The sequence below is a fragment of the Pogona vitticeps genome, chromosome 3 (genome assembly GCF_051106095.1).
Source record: "Pogona vitticeps strain Pit_001003342236 chromosome 3, PviZW2.1, whole genome shotgun sequence".
Taxonomy (NCBI): Eukaryota; Metazoa; Chordata; class Lepidosauria; order Squamata; family Agamidae; genus Pogona; species Pogona vitticeps.
In genome coordinates this window covers 172,755,913-172,774,734 of record NC_135785.1, presented here as the reverse complement: position 1 = coordinate 172,774,734, position 18,822 = coordinate 172,755,913, and the positions used below count along the sequence as shown (strand labels likewise).

General features: G+C 38.4%; 1 protein-coding gene and 1 long non-coding RNA gene across 10 annotated transcripts in view; one reads left to right on the top strand and one right to left on the bottom strand.

Moving 5' to 3' along the window:
- Nucleotides 1–4,557, top strand: part of LOC140705756 (uncharacterized) — a 56,395-nt gene extending 51,838 nt beyond the window's left edge. The window contains exon 3 of the long non-coding RNA XR_012085250.2: nucleotides 3,775–4,557. This is a non-coding gene — a long non-coding RNA (uncharacterized LOC140705756). The remainder of the gene's footprint in view (nucleotides 1–3,774) is intronic.
- The window catches only part of AFF3 (ALF transcription elongation factor 3), a 309,887-nt gene that overhangs the window by 108,335 nt on the left and 182,730 nt on the right, over nucleotides 1–18,822 (bottom strand). The window lies entirely within an intron of this gene.

The following is an 18,822-nucleotide window of genomic DNA, read 5'->3' as shown; positions in this document are numbered from 1 at the left end:
GCTGGTTGGTGATTAATAGCTATTTAGGTAAGTTTATTTTCCTCCAATTTCTGGTAACTGCTGCTGTGTCTTAAAAATATTACTTAATTTTTAAACATGAAGGGCAGTGGGAGAACATAACCTACCCCACTGCTTTGTGTAATGAGTCATGCCATATTATAAATTTTAGTGGTGTTTACACTCCCCAGGTTTCCAGCCAAATTGCTGTGGTGCAGTATCTTATTGCCTGTCATGTTTATTTTAAAGACATCTCATTTTCTTCTTTCAAAATAAGGTATTTCTATAACCATTATCATGGATTAACATGTTTATCTTGAATACGGCAAAGAGAAATGGACAGAAATCAAAACACTTATCTAAATTACTATTGCAATATCAGTGATGGAGTTCATTGTTTTAGCTGACTGGACAGTTCAATGAGTTGGAATACTGGTCCGGTATCCCATTCCCCAGTGTGCCCCCTGGGAGAAGAGTTATCCTGTGTAGCCTTGGGCAAGCTGCACAATCCCAGGGCACCTTGCGAATAAGGGATTGGTGAAGCACTTCAGAGCACTCTGTACCTAGGAAACCTGGAGAAAGGGTCACCTTAAGTTAGCATTAATCTGATGGCATCTAAGTACTCTTATTATTATTAATGTTGTTTTTACAGATTCCTTTTAAAAAAAAAACTCTGCTGTACCTTTTCTTACCTGCAACTGGTCAGAGATATTGAACTATAACTCCCACCAGCTCTTCTGGGTTATTTCATCATGTATAACTAAACAAAACAAAGTCATGCAGCATCTTTAAGAATATAGAGGGTTCCCTGCTTTCTCTCGCTATCGCTATGGAACTTTAAAATGCATGCATCTGTTATTGTTCAGCCTGTGCACTAATGCAACCAATCCATTACATTTTCCTTGCACTACTGTGGCGATGCTGGCCTGTGTGAACTCTTTCATTCCTCCTTCCTTCTCATAGTCCTCTCCCAAGTACTTTCCAAGACCTAAGAGCATGTTATCGTGTTGCTTATTTTGTTACCACAGGAACATTCCATTTTAAATCTCTTCTTTGCCTGAACAAATCCTATCTAGTGAATTCCACAGCGCTATGTGATTCTTGGTTTTCATTGCTTGTTAGGTCATAGTGGAGATTTCCGACTAAATCCAATCAACCTGGAGTAGGAATTGGCAAGCCACTCCAGTATCTTTGCCATGAACACCCCATGAACAGAAACAAAAGGCTAAAAATATGACGCTGGAAGATGGGCCCCATAGGTCAGAAGGCGTCCAATATGCTATTGAGGAAGAGCGGAGGACAAGGGCAAGTAGCTCCAGAGCTAATTAAGTGGTTGGGGCAAAGCCGAAAGGATGCTCAGCTATGGAACTGCCTGGAAGTGAAAGTTCAGTGCTGCAAAGAAAAATACTGCATAGGAACCTGGAATGTAAGATCTATGAACCCTGGTAAGCTGGATGTGGTCAAGCAGGAGACGGCAAGAATAAACATTGACATCCTGGGCGTCAGTGAACTAAAATGGATAGGAATGGGTGAATTCAAATCAGACGATTATCATGTCTACTATTGTGGGCAAAAATCCCGTAAAAGGAATGGAGTAGCCCTCGTAGTCAACAAAAGAGTCAACAAAAATTTTATCTATTTATTTATAGGATTTTTATCCCCCCCCCCCAATCGAGACCAAAGGTCTACTTTGAGCGGTTTACAAATTTAAAAACAATAAAACAAAAAACATATAATATAGATCCAAGATGGTGAAAGCATGGGAAATTAAGATACGGGAAAGTATGGGAAATTAAGATATAAAACAGCTAAGATTTGTGAAGCTATAGGAGATGGGGTGTAGATTTAAAAGACACATCTGAAACTTAATTGGACAAGTGATTTCAACTTCACCTGAAAGAAAACCACATGGCTTATTTATTTATTTATCATTCATTCATTTGTTTGTTCATTCATTCCATTTTTATCAACATCAAAATAACTAAAACTAATTTAAAATATATTCTAACCCATACTGGCACTACTGTGGCAAAAGAGAAAACCAGACATCTCAAGTTAGGAAAAGAGCGGGATATTCAGTAGGATTACAATGAGATGATGACAGGACAAGAACAATGTCATGTAGGTCAAAGGGATTAAAGCAGGCAGTGCGAGAAGGGATTTGTATGAAAAAAGCCTCATCTGAAAACACAGGTGTCATGAGAATTTATTTTTATTATACATCCCCTCAGCTGGCTCAGGATGATGTGAATTGTAGTTTAACTCCTCTGGAGTCCCACTGGTTGGGCATGGGTGCCCCAAAGCATACACTGATAGGGGTAAAGTTAGGAGGAGAACAATACTGCTAGGCATACAGTATACTTTGTTTCCCCCAAAATAAGACTTAACCTGAAAATCAGCCTTAGTATTATTTTTCAGGATGCTTGTAATATAATCTCTACCTCCAAAATAAGCCCTAGTTAAGTGAAAGCCCACCCTTCACCATTGTGCAGCAACCAGATGAAGATGACACAACTGTATTGAATAAATGTAAACTGTTATACATGAAAAAAATAAAACATTCCCTGAAAATAAGCCCTAATGCATTTTTGGAGCAAAAATTAATATAAGACCCTGTCTTATTTTAGGGAAAACACAGTAGAATCAATGTAACAGCTCTGTACTTGTAAGTTGTAAGTTTTATGAATACAAGGATGAGGGAGGGTTGAGTGACAAAGATTTTTGTGAAAGGAATGGACCTCTGAGTTAGGTGGCATGGTGAATATATTTAGGGAGGACTGCATTTGAGAATGGATATGGCAGAATATATATTCTACTGTTTTTGGACTACAGCTTCCATAATCATCCCATCATGAACCCCAGCTATACAAGCTAGGTGACTGTGGAAATTATAGTTAACCCCCCCCCCCCACATCCTAACCTTTCCAAGCTCTACTCTTGGGAACAAGGAGTTTTGTGCTGAGTGAAAGTGTGGGGGAGGTCGAGGAAAGAATCTGAAAAGAGAGGATGCAATCAAAATGTAATGGTTTTAGCAACTGTGTTTCTGAAGGGAGATCTGACAAAAGATGGAGAGAGGAGTGGGGAGGGAAGGATGTTGTAGAAGTCTGGGCAGGAAACCCAGAATGTAAATCAGGGGCTTTGCCATTGCAATGACCAAAAAAAGAGCAAGTCCCATATTATGGCAAAGGAACATATTAAATGTAGTTGCTTTTGTGTTTATTTGTGTTGTATTTGTATGTTGTTTTCTCTCCTTTACTTTCACCCTGGTTACATACATATCACTTTGTATGATGGTGCCTCTGGAGTAGCAAATCAGATCTGTGTGTTTATTTCGTTTTGTAAAGTGAAATGGATTTTGGATAAAAAAGCCACACTTTGGACAGATGTCTAAGAGCTGAAACAGATCCAGCCGGCAGAGACAGCAAAGAATTAATAGTAAAACAGAGACTATAATCCTAAATAACATGTGGTATATATTTGTAGGTAGATATATTTGTTCCTGCTTTTACAATCTGAGACAAAAATTAGAGATAATCAGATAATGCAAGTTTTGAAGTAGCAGATGTGTTAATACGTAATTTGAAATTGTTTGGCTCTTTAGTCTACAGTTCTATGCACACTTATCCGTCAATGAGTCCCAGGGTGAACACAGTGGTATTTGCTTTGGAACAGACATATGAAGGTTTACACGGTTAGACTCTTTTTTTATTGCTCTATTTTATCATATATTCCATTAACATTCCATCACCACTAATTCTAATTTCATTTACATGCAAGGAACACCGGAGATCAAAACTAGCTGGTCAGCAGCACCAAGAGAACACATATGAAAACTGGACCAGAATTGATCTGAAAGTTTTAGCTTTTACCAAACCACCTTGAACAAGCCACTTCCCACCAATATCAGAAGATAAGCAAGGCCAGGCTTGGTTAGTACTTGAATGGAAGATGACCAGCTCATCATCATCATCTTAAAACTGCATTTCTGAAAGGGACCCTATGGATCATTGAGTCTAGCCCCTGTCAAGGAGTCCCAGTGGGGATATCAGAGACCTTTAGGTAGGACAGGAAATAATCAAGCCTGAAACCTGGTATGATCACTGAGCATCAGAGCTGAGACCACTGGACTAAATGAACCAGTGATGTTATTTGATATAAGGCAGTTTTCTCTTTTTCTCTTGCCTATGTGTTTTAGCTAGCTATTGACTCTTTGGGTGTAAATGTAATGTTCCTAAGCTATTTATGATAACTCAGAGACTTGTTATGTGCTGTTAAATAGGCTTTGGCTACAAATGAATGATCTCCAAAATGTCCCACTCAGATCTTGCAAACTAGAGCTACCCATACTGAATCAATGTAAGTGACATATATATTAGCATATTTCATCTCTTCCCCTCACATAAATGTTGACCTTCCCTCTCCTCATCATGGTACAGTGTTGTTTCAACAACCATGAGTATGAATGGGAGTTCCAAACCAAATATGGATTGCCAATCCTATTCAAGTGCTAATACAATTAGCATAGGCTTAATACTGATGCCATGAACATTAATGATGACACGAAAGGAAAGAGGGACTTGCAGGGTAATCAAAAGTAAGGAGACTAGAGCAGCCTGTGTGTCTTAAGCATGGTTAAGAGACATTGAACATTTTTTCTTCCCCAGACATTTGGGAAGCTCATGTCGTACTTGTGAGAATACTCATGGCCTCATGTGTTGGAACTGAATGATAATGGCAGAATGGGCATGAGGTTTATTCGCCTAGCAATCTGCTCTACTGAGCAACTGTCTGATACAGATTTTTCTCTCTGTGGGTTTGGTTTTCCCTCCCTGTTTTTCTCATTCGTGCTAATTTGTTAAACGTTTCATTTTTTCCCCCTTAACAACAAAGCTTTATTCCATTTTTGACAGGGACAGGAAGAGTAACTAATTTACAACAATTAATTAATTCATCATATATTAGAACTGTGGCTCCTTAATCAGATTTTAATTGGACCTCTTCCCTGTCAAAGCCTGCTCAGCACTGAAGGCATTGTGAACCATCTATTTAAATCTCCTGATTCAAGCAAATTCATTAAGAGAGTTTTCTAAACAAGGAATTAATTCCATAGGATTCATTTCAGAGGTAATATTATAGTTATTGTGTTGAGAGACTGTAGTAAACAAGCTAATTAACTGACATTTAAAATCAAATACTAATTCTGCCAAATGCTCACATTTAATTAGTTAGCTGACATATTTTAATGCTATTACTTATATTGTAAGACAGTAAAAACTACACTAATTTGATTTTTTAGAAACTCTTTCTCTGCTGTAAATAAATGGCTCTTTGGACAACACAAGTGAATATATGTTATGTCATCAGTAAAACTTAATTGCTAAAAAGCATCATATGACTAAACACACATTTATTTTACATGCTTATTTCACTAAGTAGAGAAAATGTTATTACATGACGCCTACTGTTTCTTACTGCTAATTACAACTAGGAGGAATGCATCTATTTCACCTTCATCATCATAAAGTTCTCCTAATTTGATTTATGAAGAAATCTTTGACATTTGTAATGTTCTTACATAAAAACGAAGTAGACAAAATTCTCAACTATTTGTGCCAGTCGAGTTCAACTAGTACTCCTATTACTAGTATGGAGAGAACCTGTTTGTACCTTCTGGGCAATACAGCTCTTAACGATGAGGAGCCTGTCAGCAGAAAAAAATGGGTGGGGCTGGGAACCGTAACTCAGCACCTCAAATACTTTGGAATACAGAGGGAAGCTTGTAAGAACTAAGCTGAGTACTCAAAGCTCTGTGCCTGGAAAGGTGAATCTGACTAAAGACGAACCAGAAATGGAAGTATTACTGCCTTGGACCCCAAATACCAGAATCCCACAGCTCACATGACCAAAGATCACACTGGCTGTAGGATTCTGGGAGATGGAGTTTAAAAAAAGAGTAATACCCATCCTTTCTCCTCCCTACTCATAAGCACAATATGAGCTTCACAAAGGCTTGGTCAAGACACTGGGCACACCCAGAGATCATTGTGACGAATTGGAACTCAAGATTCTGGCTTCTTATGTTCCTCCTCACCTGAAAGCAGCAAGACCAGTTTAAGGGTCTCAGAAGGAAAGGCAGGATGGTGATGCTTGAGCTGGACCCCTCACTCTGACTGATAGTTGGGTCAGACCTGAACAAAGGTGAAATTCCTGGAGACTTTCCTAAGCTTATGACTCTCTCAGCATGTCCTTATCGACACTTGTGAAACTGCAAGAGCACAAAGAAAATGCCACCTGCAACTACTTGAAAATACAGTTAGTAGTTTGCATTTCTCTTAGTACTGATGTCATTTATTCTGATGCATGTGTGAATTCACAATAGCTATCTGTTTCTATAAATGCTTAATGCAGTTCTGTGGGTTGATGCAATATTTCTGTAACATCATCTGCTCCATCTTTATACAACTGTAGTCTTTACAACTTTGGAATTTCACACCCATAATTTACAGTCACAGAATGGGCTTAATTAACAGTACTAATCTAGGTCATAGGTAGCTAGCTGCTTTACATCTAGTGAGAACATCCACTTAGCTCTGTGTTCTGGTTACTCAGAAATGCTTGCACTTTGTTTACATAAGCTGTGCCCAAGGAAGAAACCCTATATTATCATTCAATCTTAGTATGATCTTTTTAAAATAATGTATTTCCCTCTTTTTTCTCTGACATGTAATAAAACCTAATTTGTTCTTATATAAAATCCTGTCTGCACACTGCCTTACTGGCTCCACACTCACATCAGAGGTCTACCTGATCAGGAAGTGGAAGACACTCGTTGGCCCTTATGGAATTGTTTGTTGAGTCTCTGTTCCAGGGATGAGAATAGATACCACACAGTAAAATCCCCCCTCCCTTTTTTTGGGTGAAAAGGGGTCCTTTCATCTTTGTTTGGTAAGCAGGGTCCTGACAATGGCTTCACTATAGACTAAGTGTATGTATGTATGTATGTATGTATGTATGTATGTATGTATGTATGTATGTATGTATGTATGTATGTGTGTGTGTGTGCGTGCGTGCGTGCGTGCGTGCGTGCGTGCGTGCGTGCGTGCGTGTTTGTTGACAGAGTTCTAACTCCTGCCCTCTGAAGATGCCGGCTGCAGAGACTAGCGAAACATTAGGAAGAAAAACATCCAGAACATGGCTAAACAGCCCGAAAAACCTACAACAACCATCAGATCCCGGCCGTGAAAGCCTTCAAGAATACAATTAATCAATGCAATTAATATTGTATTATAATTAATTAATTAAACAATCTTATTGAACAATATTCCCATGATTGACTCAGTAAAGGAAGCAATGACCTTTAGTTTGCAAGGCTTGAACTGCTAATGATAAGACTAATTAATAAGTTGCCTTAAGTTGGAAGCACTTTGACAGCAGGTAACAACAAAATAGTTGCCACATACGTTGAATCTGTGGCTACTTCACAACTTCCTCAATTAGCTCATGCGGCAGCTAAAATATCTCAGTCATATATCTCAGTGATTATCTCATCATCGCACAGAAACATGATGAAAAGTTGCTTGTTTTGAGAGTGTCCTCAAACCTGTACTAAGGCTCAATTTAGATATTTGGTGTGATCCTATATCCATGTAATGATGGCCCCTGATCATCCAGATCAATCGGTAATTAATGGATCTTTCAATCATTTAAAGGATAACATATTTGGTTTTAATATAAAATACAATTCATATAAAAATAATAGTATCATTTTGTTTATATTATGTGCTGTTTATCGTTACTGTTTTATGGTTGGTACTTTATTAATGTTTTGTGCATTGCTTAGAGAATATTGGTTATGGGGCAGTGTAAAGTGTAAAAAATAAATAATAAACTATTGCTGTTTTCTGTGTGAAATCTATATTAAAAACAGCCATCCATAACTATATCATCTAAAGCTAGGGTCACTTTGTCTCACTGGGTTCAACCACTATAAAAATTTATTATAACATTGACTAATTGCTGAGGTGGACACCAGTTTAGAGTTGTATTTCTTGTGTCTGCAGTTGATGTCCTGTTCAATGCACCACACTTGGCTCAAAAAAAAAAGAGGAAAAAAGGTTATGTTGTTCATAACTCCATACCACACAGGTAATACCATAAGTAACTAATTGATTTCACAATCCATATTAAGTGCTTACATAGTTTAATTTATACTGTAATAAATGTTGACAAAAGGAACAAAAGGAATCAATGGCTAAAATCTGTTCAATCATTTAAGAAGAGATGAAATTAGCCTTGCAATATTTTGCATTAAATCTACTTCCCTCTATCAGATCAAATAAAAACCAGAGTACCAAAATCCGAAATAAAAACTCCTGTCTAGATACTAATATATCACCATCACCACCTCCAAAACATCTGCAGAAGGAATTCCTAATTTAACTATTTTACCACACAGTATCAATGAATTGTACTTATCAAAGGATTTGCTCTTACTTCTGGAGTACATAAGCAGAGTTCATTTGTTTTGTAACACACTAGAACTATAAAAGCGTCTCTCCATTTTTCCTACCTTTATCTGAAAATCTGTATAATTAATCTGTTTATTTGTGAGGTGGAACATGTCATTTTATGAGATTCTACCGGAGAAATACTAGCTTAAAAATATAAGACATAATCTAGCCAAATGTCAGCTCCATCAAATCCTACTGGTTTCAGTGAGAGAATTTAACAAGTGGTGCGGTTGTCCTAAACTGAACTGCACATATGCATAATAGACAAGGATAAAGTATTTAGATCTACATGTTTAATATAAGAGGTATACTTTTCAATTAGTGAAGCTGTATTGATAATTTGAAAAGATTCTTACCCTGAAGAATGGAGGTTCCAGTTGTGGCTTATCAAATCAAAGACCACTATTTTTGCTTGCAACAGCATCCTAAGCAATCCAAGTACAGTTGTCTTTTACCACAAGTAAAAATAAAGAGCTTCAAACAAATTTCAAGACCAGAAGTTGATGCAGTATGTTGTAGTAGCTTGCCTAACTAGATATCAAAATCAGTCTGCTGAAACATATGAATGTGACTGAAAAATGTCAGAATTCAAAAATAACTAATAAATCATAGCTGAATGGCTAACAGAGTAGTCAAAATTGTATTTCAATTTTCCTCTTCTTTGGAAATTTTAAAAAACAGAGGATAACTGATGAACATATAAAATAGGCATTCTATACAATTAATCCAGTGATGCGATTTCCGAGAAAATAATTTAAAAGGGAAATAAATTCAAATAACCCATCATTAAGAATCTTTGCAATCAAAATAAAGCAAATAGTAATATTCTAAAAATATTCATGGGCGGATGATTTCAATGTTCAAAAGTTAATAGGATCAGCCTTAAAAGTCCTACACAGCCGAATGAACTTGGCTCACGTTCAGCCTGAAGACTTTGCAAAACAGACTTTTTCCATATTATGACCTCAGTCCTAAGACTGGCGGGGGGGGGGGTGTTGCCTGCAAAGTGCTGGTTATTTGAATTGGACAACTGCCAAGATTCATTCTCTTGTTCTTTTGCCTGCTGTCCCACACATTTCCATCCTTCTCGAAACTATTAATTCACAGTCGACTCAAGTTACAGAATTTCTTAACCAACAGTAGCTGAGAACGAAGAGGTAACCAAAAAGGTTTTGAAACATACTCTCATACTGTTCAATTCATTATTTAAACTACCGCCATTTTAAATCAATTTGGAAATGCAGCAGCAGAAGAAGAAAAGAAAAACAATAGAGCTTTCACTCAATTTTAATTAAAGGCTATAACTACAACTTCTCTGCAACAGGCTATTTCATGGCAATTATGCACAAACCACCCAGACTCTGAAATATATCTCCCCACAAAGAGAATCCTATAAGTGAGCCATTTTGAGTGCTTCTATACTGACTGGTTTCCCAAATTACTGATATACTATTAAAACTGAAATTCATTTGTGAACTTCAAATGTGGCAACCAGAGAATTAAACAGAAGTCCTCAAAACCAACATTCTGCTTTCTCAGACACACAGGACTCCAGAAGAAAGTGATTCTGTGGGTGTTATTTCACTTTCCCCTTTTTCTTATTGAAAAATGAAAAATGTTTGGACATAGACAGGGGTGTGTTGTTGTTTTTTCTGTCCCCCATACTTAACTGAAAGTAGCTGAATGAAAAATTGTGAAAACATGCCCAAAGTACCAACACCTACATAGCACAATGCAATTGGAAATTTGGAGATAAACAAACATTGGACAGTGGCTAAATGATGCTCTTCATATTGAAAAAGAGGGACAGGAACGACACCTTTATGATAGCAACACCAGTAAGGACAAATATCACAAGCCATTACTTAGCAAGGCAGTGGGTTGACTGGCTAGTAGATGCCTGATTGCTAGAGGTCTGTGGTGCTCTAAGGAAGCCCAATCAAGAGCTCCAATGACCAAGAAGCAAGGCTTATGTCCTATAATGTCTTTCCTTCCTTTTGGGTCCCTTTTGAAGTCAGAAGGACGATAATTAGAAAGGGAGATTCAGAGAACACATACGCAGAGAACCTCTATTTTGCTTGTGGTTAGTTTTACTTGACCACAGCTCAGGTGTTACTGCTTTTCTGGGCAGCAATTCTTCAAATCCCACAGCTACCATAACTACATGTGTTCCCAGGCTCTGTACCTGATAGAGGTAAGGCCCAGGGGCATCTCAGTGTTGAGCAGATTATGCTTTCTGTGGGACTGGGAGACATCATGCAGGTGTATTCCTGTTGCGGTGTGAAACGTGGCTCCTTCTATGCCTGGCAAGTGTATACATACATTTGCACACGTAAAGATTGCCAGTTACCATGTCACTTGATTATTGGTGGAAGTCAACAGTGCAGTTATGGCTGGTGGGAGAGTGACTCCAGGGAGTTGCTATGGTCTTTGTACTCTGTAGTAGTGATGTTTTCTTCTCAGCTTTGCTGAGAACTAAGAGCTAACAGAATTCTGACTAAGTCTAAGCTGTGCCACCAGATTGCCAGTACTGTCATAGTATATGGCCCTCTCAGGCAAGTTGCCATTTGTCAGTCTTCTGCATTTGTAACACAAGTTAACAACGGCAATATCAACATATTGCCATGGACTACTATACCACTGTGAATGCACCTAATCTTGTCTGATTTCAGGAGCTAACCAGGGTCAAGCCTGTGTGAATGCCTGGAAGAGAAACCACCAAAAAAGACTGGTTCACTGGTTTGGGTCAGGTTGTGTTTGTCAAAACCGAGAAACCAAAATGAACTGAATCAAGAAACTTTTAAAGCAATTAACTTCCTGGTTCATCTACCCCGCCCCCCGTCTGCCCTCTGCCCCCTTCCCACTACCCCAGTCACTTCCATACATTGTGCTGCTGCCCACTCCTTTTCCTCCTCCTCTGCCATCTTCAGGGGGCAATGGCATGACTTCCCTTCCAGGAGCTGGGCCTGCTGTCTCTGCTCATGTACCTGCCTATTAGCTGATAGGGGTGGAAAGGCAGCCACATGTGCAGAGACAGTGGCCTGGCTGGATCAGGGCATCCTCCTCCTCCTCCTTCATCAGCATTCTCGCCGTGACTGGAAGCAAATGGTAGGCCCCAATCCAGCACCACACCTGTCCCCATTGCAGTGCTGGATTGGGTCACCCCTTTGCTTCCAGTCACAGCCAGAAAGACAATGCAGGAGGAGGAGGAGGAGGAGGAGGAGGAAGCAGGACCAGATAGGGAGTCTACAGGGGCAGTGGGAAAGGGGCTGGTGAGCAGCAGAGGGTTCAGGGTTCACTTTTTTTTAAGTTCAGAAAGTTTTTGGGTAGCCACAAACCACCATTTTTCTGGTTCATGCCCATCTCTAGTCCTGTCCATAACTCTGGAGAGCCATTACTAATTTGAACTGAAAATGATAGGCAATCCTGATCAATAATCTTATTCAGTATAAGGTAGCTTCCTAAATGCAACAGCAACTCCAGTAATGGTGACGGCTGTTTTTGTAGATATTATTAACCTAGGAGGGCAGGAAAGCTTAGTGAGTACTCTCTACCTAAAAGACCCTGAAGAGGGTCACTGTACTTTGAGCAGTTTGCAGAAAGCATTCTGCAAATACTACATCTCATCATGAATATTATTCAGAGTACAAGAAAATAGCATCAAAACCTATAATATATATTTTATGATTTACAAAATGACTATGCAAATTGAAAGAAGGGGTAAGATTCTATCCTTACACCTTCTGCTTACAAAACATCCATTGTCTTTCTTGAAATTTCAGTAGCAAATTTACATTTCTTTGTTCCCATCATCTATTCAGAGATAAAAGAGCTGCCTCCAGAAGCAAACAGATTCTCCCTTTCCCTTTAACAGATATAGCACTAATTTACAATAGGAAAGAAACAATTTATTTCCTGGGACTTTTCCATCTCAGAAATAGGTTATGTTTCCTTTAAGTGAGGTTTTGATTAAGACTGCACCTTCTGGAAAACAAACAGTCATCAAAAGACAGAAATAAAGGCAGTAAACTATACCATCTTATCTTTCTCTAGCCTTCTAAAAATTCTGTGGAACACTTACATCATTTTATCTTTCTGGATCTTTATAAATTGTTCATTTATAGTACAGTATTTCATATAGTCATCCTGTCTCTGTATCAACCATGTACAAATCAACAAATGACTAATAATAACAAACTGCTGCAAACTATATTGCACACTTGATCCAAGCAAAATAATTTCCAAAAAGCACAATCGCCAAAATCAAAAAACAGTCTCCTGATATTGTGCCATAATAAAAAATCCGTGAAAACAAACAGAAGCATTGTGCTGCAAACACATCCAGGTTCTATTTTCTACCATACAGATGTAGAAAATGCTACTATGAATGTGAACAAAACGCTTCAAAGTGTACCTTTGTGGTCTAATGCGACCTATTGTTATTATTTACTTATATTTTAAAACTACATGCTATGTTTCTGTTCTTGTAGTCCAAAGGAGATAATGGCAATATATGATAAATATTTATGTTTAATGATATAACTGTTTTTAAAATAATTGTCTTTTGGAGAATGTTTCAAATCTGTTTTTAAATGTTTTCTTTTAAATGTTTTTTTTTTAAATCTGTTTTTGATCATTTTAATTTCATTATAAATCATGTCGGGAGCCCTGCTGGGGAGAAAGGCATTAAACAAATGCCTTAAATAAATAAACAACTAAGAAAACCAAGGCTATGATGTTTAACAGAAAGTCTCGTCTCCATAAAAAAAAATACTGTAACAGACTGGGTCAGTGTTCTCAACCTTGGATAATCCAGGCTCGCTTGGACTGCAATCCCAAGAAGCCTTCAACACCAGCTGTGCTAGATGGAGTTTCTGGGAGTTGCAGTCCAAGAACTGGGTTACCCAAGATTGGGAGCCACAGGACTGGATGATATTAGGATAGGTATCTTACTTCAAGTATTTAGGGGTGGTGTTTCGCCAATCAAGCTCCTGAGGTCCATTTTGGAACAACCCCTGGAAGATAAACCTAGGCTGCTGTTCTCAGATATGGATAAGTTTGCCACATTTTGAATGGAAGGTTTGTCACCTTAGCCATAAAGATGAAGTTTACATGTTGTGCTGCCAATAAGACTGACAGCCAGATTAATTGTTTTACTCAGGGTTGTCTGTAAATGAATCACCGTTCTGTGATTAAGCTTATTGTATGCTGTAATTATTCATGTTTTATCACTAGATTACTGTACATTTGTATAATGTATTTTACACATGAATCAAAGCCCAACTTGAATTCTATTCTATTATTGTACTGTGTTGTTTTTAGCATGTAAATTGCCGTGGTCACTGTGCTAAAGCAATAAAATCAAACTGGATTGAAATAAACAAATAATAAATATATAAACAGAACTGCATGGTGGTTGTATGTATACCCTGGAGGAGGAAGTTACTATAGAAATTTATTTTCTAGCTGACATGTGGTTATATGAGTTGTGCAAGTGTACCCACTTGGTGAATGAATCACTGTAAGAGGCACTGAAACACTATCTTTAACATTCTAGCCATCCTTAGTCAACTTGATCAACACAAACCCACTGGTGTACTTAAGCATCTGACAAAAGCATAACAGAGACTGCCTTCTCTTCTCTGTCTCCCTTCCCCCTCCTCCCTCTTGTTGCAGCCCTCCATCGTGCCAAAATACCCTGGTCCACATGGTTTCAAAATCCTTTGGAGCGGATCTTTAGGATGCATAGAAGGCTGCAGGAGGACTGCCGTTTGTTGGTTCTGGTGGAAACAGTGGGATCTGGCACAAATATACTATTGGGTTCTGGCTAGAATGACCACAATATAATCTTTAGGATTAGATGTCTAACTCTGCTCAGTCAAGCTCAGAATAAGTAGATAGAAACAGCACTATGAAGTTGATAACATTTTGTACCATTTATTTGATTGAAGGATAAATACTAGACCGTGTTGTTGTTGTTGTTGTTCTGCTACCAGCTACTTGGATATCATCATGAATGTGCCAGTTCCAAACAGTGATGCTGCACCAAATAAGTAACTAATGTTAATTATCAAATTAAAATATAAAACACAAAAACGGGAATAAAAATAAATATAAAATAACTCTCTCCCTTGAAAGGCTCTAATCTCTGTCCCAGGAAAAACACCTAGCATTCCTGTGACAGCCAAGCATAGAGCTTATCACCCTGGCCAGGACCTACTAATTTAAGTAATTAACAGCTTGATAATACCATTCCCATGTTAATGAACCATGGTCACTTTGTCTATTATCTGTATCATCATCTGATTATGGGGATATGTATAATCCATGTATATAGAGGACATGTATTTGCACTCCCTATATCTGAAGAAGTGGATTTTGAAATAAATATATGTTGAAATGGCTTAAAGTGCCACCTTATTTAGGTTTTTCTTTCTCTTTTCTCCCCATTAATTTTGCAAACTTCTTGAGACAGACCAACACAGCTACTTCTCTGGATATGCCATCATGCCCACAGTTTTCTATGCCAGAACCTGACCAGCATTCCTTACCTTTGGCCATTGATTAGTACTGACATTCTGACTGCTCAAGATCAAATGGGGTTTAGAAATGATTCAGTTTCTCAAAGATCCTCAGACCTCTTGGGCAAGTTCCTTTGGCTGAAGTTATCAGCTTTCCCAGAGGTAGAATTAATTACCTACCACCTGATACTAGGTATGGCAAAAGTGCATAACTATGTGTGTGTTCTGTGTTGTCAAATTGGAACTGACTTATAGAGCCTGTAATAGAGCTTTCAAGGAAAATAAGGTATTTTTAAGGAGTGATTTTACCGGTTCCACTCTGCCACTCAGTTTCCATGTCCAAGTTGGGATTCCAGAGTCCTAGTCCATCACTCTGTCCACTGCACCACATTGGGAATTCGATACATGGCTATATTACTAATCAAAGTTGATGCAGAGGCTGAAATTTCTGTGTACTAGACTTCAGGTTTGTGACATCTGGAAGTCAAACTCAGAATCTTGTATCTAGTACAAGAGTGGCATGCTCAAAATCTTAGCTGTTTCTTTTTCTCCACCAAATAATTTCTGCAAATCGAATTACACTACCATGGAAGTAAATGTATCTTGTGAAGGTCTGGAACATGATCCAGTCAACCTCTTAACATGTGTGGCAGTGTGTGCATGTGGTTTTTCTTTCACCGCTTTTTCATTCTGCTTTTGAAGCTCTTCCAAGTTTTTTTGTTTTGTTGTTTAAACACTCACAAAGTTGGGGTTTCTTTTAACCCAAAAAATTATTTGCTGGGGCATAAATGTTCATTGGTGACTTTCATTCAGTCTTAAAAAGTATACCTATTTGGTAACATTTTCCAGAATTCAGATATCTGATTAAGTTGGCTGATACACGTGAAAGTTAATAGCTCATCAACCAGTTCTTTTTAAAAAAACTTCCAAAACTATTCTTATTATTCTTACTTTCTGATTAATATTTATCTGCATTGCACCATCAATGTATGTAGCTCTGCTCCAAAAGTTAAAATGGAATAAAGATTTACTCAGAAAGGTATACAATTTAAAATGACAGAACAACAAATAAAAAAGTCAATAATTATACAAGATAATACTGATAACACTGATGATTTAAAATTAATGCTTTCACATCTAAGTAAAATAAAAGTTCTCTGAAAAGAAAATCATGCAAAGTGAGCCCCTGCCTGAGAACCCAGATGATGAAAATCTCAAGAAATCTGAAATAGGCCAAGTGTTTGAGATGGCACTTCAGGGGAACTTGCCTGTGAATTTTGAGGTGACCCGGGAAAATGGTCCCCCCCCCAATATTAGAAGCTTTGTAGCAAAAGTACCTGTGGTCGAGTTTATTGGTGAGGGGGAAGGCAAAAGCAGTAAGATTCCAAGGAAGAACGCAGCCATAGCTGTTCTGGAGGAGTGGAAGAAACTGCCTGTCCTTCCCACAGTTGAGAAAATGAAGCCCCTAAACAAAAAGAAAACAGGCTTCACCCGAAAGAGGCGAGCTGAGGACATCCAGTGGACGTCAGACTGCCAGGTAGCCTTCAATCGTCTGAAGAGAGCGTGGACTTCAGGACCTGTCCTTGTTGCACTGGACTTCGACGGTGAGTTCATCATCTGCACGGATGCGTCGAACGTGGGACTGGGAGCCATGTTGTGTTAAGCGGACGACAGCGGGTGTCTACACCCCGTGATTTTTATAAGCAGGAGACTTCAACCTGGTGAGAGACGTTTGTCTGTCATTGAGAGGGCGTGCCTAGCTATCGTATGGATGCTGCAAAAGCTGAAGTCCTACATTTGGGAAAGGAAATTCATCCTCTGCACTGACCACTCTCCTTTAGTGGGGCTACGAATTATGAAATTCAGTAGCAGCAAACTTGCAAGATGGATGCTGATTCTGCAAGACATTGACTTTGAATGGTCTTTATTGATGTAAGAGTAATGTAATGTATCCTTAGTGATGTAAATAATGTAAGAGGTTAGTTTTTATATTCTTCCCTAAACCTTCATTTGTAGAGGCAAACTGTTAAGTTTTCCCTCCTAAAACAAAATGATTAAGGGGAGAAGAATGTGGAGTCCGCCCAAGTCATGAATATTCATATGCTATCTGCATAGACCAATCGGAGTGCTGGAGGGGCGGAGTCACGAGATATAAGAGACTCAGCAGGAGATTTTTTTTCAGACAGATAGGGAGTTAGTCACAGGAAGTTGAAGATTTTGATGTGGTTTTGGGAGTTTGGGTGGGAGAATGGTGGTTGAGAGGAATAAAGGAGAATGTTTGTTTAATAGTTAACAACATTGCTTATTCTGTCAACATCTGTAACAATAAACAATTTCTATTTGGTTCTTTTAAAATAACCTATGGCCTGGACCTCGATTATTAGTAATAGGTAATGTTGATGTAATCAACTTGTGTCATCTGAGGGGCATGTAGCGTGAGCTCTTAGTTTGGTGAAACAAGCAGGGGCCATGTGGGGATTGTGACAGATATATTTAAACAGACTAAGTAAACCCACAGATATTTGGGGAGACAGTTCCTAAGCCCATGCAGCTACATGGGAGACGGAAATGTGCTGAACAGAAGAAGCCTTTTAACCACCATTCAAGCAAGAAGCAAAAGTTGGAAGAACAGAGGAGATGAGTGGGCCTACTATAGGAAAACAAAACTGAAAGGCAAGAAAAAGATAGCCCATGAAAGCCTTTAAAAATAAAAAGAAGAGACTTAAAATGATCCCTAGAATTGAGTGGAAGCCAGTAAAGGACTTCAGAAGAGGAAAAATGCTCCATGTGCTGAGCCAGAAATACAGTATTAACCACAGAATTCAGATTAGAATAGAATAGAAACAGATGTATTGATATGAGACCCACCAAGAGCAGACTGCAATAATTTAAATGAGAAATAACCAAGGCATGGATTATTTATTTATTCACTTGTTTATTTGCACCAAACAAGAGGACATTCTTCCAAAAAAAGGAGGAAATATTTGGATTAAATTTGCTAATTTAAACTAATACATGCAAATATGAGCACACTTAGATAGTACTGCTATAATTTAGGTGGAAATCTATGACTGCTCACCATATTATATAAGCAGGGCTTGAAAATTTTTAGAATGTCTCACCAGTCAGTCAAAAATTTCACCAGTCAGCATGACTGGAATATAGCCTTGCAATTTATGTCAACAAATTTAAACTAGGCACTTGTTCACTTTCATTTCTACATAACATTGCATACAAACCCAAAATAAATATACCCTCAGACTTTGGTTGCTTTATTGCCCACATACCTGTGGGGGTCAAGAAACTTGTATTTTGAATGCCTTTCTTTTGAATGTCTTCAGCAAAAATAAAATGGAAAGCAGAAGTGCCTGGGCTCTTAAGGAGCCACAGTTCCCTCCCACCCCAGGATGTGTTCTCATTGGGTTGAACTTGGGAGCAGGGAATCTCCATATTCTCCAGCATGGGACTACTCTACATTCTCCTGCATAGCTACTTGAACTCTCTTCTCAAGAGAAGAGGGCTGTTCTCCTTTTGTAATGGGAGGGGGGAGGGGAGGATTGCAGGATCAGAGAGAGAGGGTAAGGAGGCAGGGAGGGAGAGAGCTGTGGCTCATCAAGTGGCTTTTTTAAAAACTCATCACAGACAAGTGGACGAGTGGATTTTTCAAGCCCCGTGTATAAGACTGGTGATTGGTAATTTTGTTGAAATAATATTTAGGCAATAATCAGTTATTTCAGAGGAAGGGTCTGAGCAGTGATTTCATAATGTCTATTCTGGGGACTGACCTCACATCT